The sequence below is a fragment of the Schistocerca piceifrons genome, unplaced genomic scaffold (assembly GCF_021461385.2).
Source record: "Schistocerca piceifrons isolate TAMUIC-IGC-003096 unplaced genomic scaffold, iqSchPice1.1 HiC_scaffold_1266, whole genome shotgun sequence".
NCBI lineage: Eukaryota > Metazoa > Arthropoda > Insecta > Orthoptera > Acrididae > Schistocerca > Schistocerca piceifrons.
The window spans coordinates 60,001-62,500 of NW_025727087.1; the positions used below are offsets into that span (position 1 = coordinate 60,001).

The 2,500-nt window shown below is 60.2% G+C and overlaps 1 pseudogene; it reads left to right on the forward strand.

Moving 5' to 3' along the window:
- Positions 1-2,500, forward strand: part of LOC124731042 — a 6,185-nt pseudogene that overhangs the window by 754 nt on the left and 2,931 nt on the right.

Consider the following 2,500-nt stretch of genomic DNA (forward strand, 5'->3'; position numbering starts at 1 on the left):
GATTCGCCCCTTTGGGCGCTCGGGCTCCCGGCAAGCGCGCGCGGTTCTTCCCGGATGACGGACCTACCTGGCCCGGCCCCGGACCCGCGCCGCTGTTGGCTCGGGATGCTCTCGGGCGGAATAATCGCTCCCGTCAGCGGCGCTTCAGCTTTGGACAATTTCACGACCCGTCTTGAAACACGGACCAAGGAGTCTAACATGTGCGCGAGTCATTGGGCTGTACGAAACCTAAAGGCGTAATGAAAGTGAAGGTCTCGCCTTGCGCGGGCCGAGGGAGGATGGGGCTTCCCCGCCCTTCACGGGGCGGCGGCCTCCGCACTCCCGGGGCGTCTCGTCCTCATTGCGAGGTGAGGCGCACCTAGAGCGTACACGTTGGGACCCGAAAGATGGTGAACTATGCCTGGCCAGGACGAAGTCAGGGGAAACCCTGATGGAGGTCCGTAGCGATTCTGACGTGCAAATCGATCGTCGGAGCTGGGTATAGGGGCGAAAGACTAATCGAACCATCTAGTAGCTGGTTCCCTCCGAAGTTTCCCTCAGGATAGCTGGTGCTCGTACGAGTCTCATCCGGTAAAGCGAATGATTAGAGGCCTTGGGGCCGAAACGACCTCAACCTATTCTCAAACTTTAAATGGGTGAGATCTCCGGCTTGCTTGATATGCTGAAGCCGCGAGCAAACGACTCGGATCGGAGTGCCAAGTGGGCCACTTTTGGTAAGCAGAACTGGCGCTGTGGGATGAACCAAACGCCGAGTTAAGGCGCCCGAATCGACGCTCATGGGAAACCATGAAAGGCGTTGGTTGCTTAAGACAGCAGGACGGTGGCCATGGAAGTCGGAATCCGCTAAGGAGTGTGTAACAACTCACCTGCCGAAGCAACTAGCCCTGAAAATGGATGGCGCTGAAGCGTCGTGCCTATACTCGGCCGTCAGTCTGGCAGTCATGGCCGGTCCTTGCGGCCGGCCGCGAAGCCCTGACGAGTAGGAGGGTCGCGGCGGTGGGCGCAGAAGGGTCTGGGCGTGAGCCTGCCTGGAGCCGCCGTCGGTGCAGATCTTGGTGGTAGTAGCAAATACTCCAGCGAGGCCCTGGAGGGCTGACGCGGAGAAGGGTTTCGTGTGAACAGCCGTTGCACACGAGTCAGTCGATCCTAAGCCCTAGGAGAAATCCGATGTTGATGGGGGCCGTCATAGCATGATGCGCTTTGTGCTGGCCCCCGTTGGGCGAAAGGGAATCCGGTTCCTATTCCGGAACCCGGCAGCGGAACCGATACAAGTCGGGCCCCTCTTTTAGAGATGCTCGTCGGGGTAACCCAAAAGGACCCGGAGACGCCGTCGGGAGATCGGGGAAGAGTTTTCTTTTCTGCATGAGCGTTCGAGTTCCCTGGAATCCTCTAGCAGGGAGATAGGGTTTGGAACGCGAAGAGCACCGCAGTTGCGGCGGTGTCCCGATCTTCCCCTCGGACCTTGAAAATCCGGGAGAGGGCCACGTGGAGGTGTCGCGCCGGTTCGTACCCATATCCGCAGCAGGTCTCCAAGGTGAAGAGCCTCTAGTCGATAGAATAATGTAGGTAAGGGAAGTCGGCAAATTGGATCCGTAACTTCGGGATAAGGATTGGCTCTGAGGATCGGGGCGTGTCGGGCTTGGTCGGGAAGTGGGTCAGCGCTAACGTGCCGGGCCTGGGCGAGGTGAGTGCCGTAGGGGTGCCGGTAAGTGCGGGCGTTTAGCGCGGGCGTGGTCTGCTCTCGCCGTTGGTCGGCCTCGTGCTGGCCGGCGGTGCAGGATGCGCGCGCCTGCGCGGCGTTCGCGCCCCGGTGCTTCAACCTGCGTGCAGGATCCGAGCTCGGTCCCGTGCCTTGGCCTCCCACGGATCTTCCTTGCTGCGAGGCCGCGTCCGCCTTAGCGTGCTCCTCCGGGGGCGCGCGGGTGCGCGGATTCTCTTCGGCCGCCATTCAACGATCAACTCAGAACTGGCACGGACTGGGGGAATCCGACTGTCTAATTAAAACAAAGCATTGCGATGGCCCTAGCGGGTGTTGACGCAATGTGATTTCTGCCCAGTGCTCTGAATGTCAACGTGAAGAAATTCAAGCAAGCGCGGGTAAACGGCGGGAGTAACTATGACTATGCTGAGGGCTCATGGCCTGCCGGATTGCTTTATTGAGTACGTCGAAAGGTGTTACGAGGGTAGCACGACAGTGATAGCGGGCGGCGCCGACGTGGGCGTGCCCCTGCAGCCGGCTAGGGGTGTGCGTCAGGGTGACCCCCTCTCCCCCCTCCTTTTCAATTTTGCGGTGGACTATGTTTTGAGTCAACTTCCCTCCCACATCGGAGCTCGGATCCTTGGTCGCAGAGTTAACGCTGCGGCCTTCGCAGATGACGTCCTGCTTTTTGCATCGACCGCGAGGGGATTGCAGTCCCTCATCGACGCAGCCGTCGCAGCCCTCGCCCATCTGGGGCTGCAGATCAACGCCCGGAAGTGTTTCACCCTCGCCTTAGTCGCG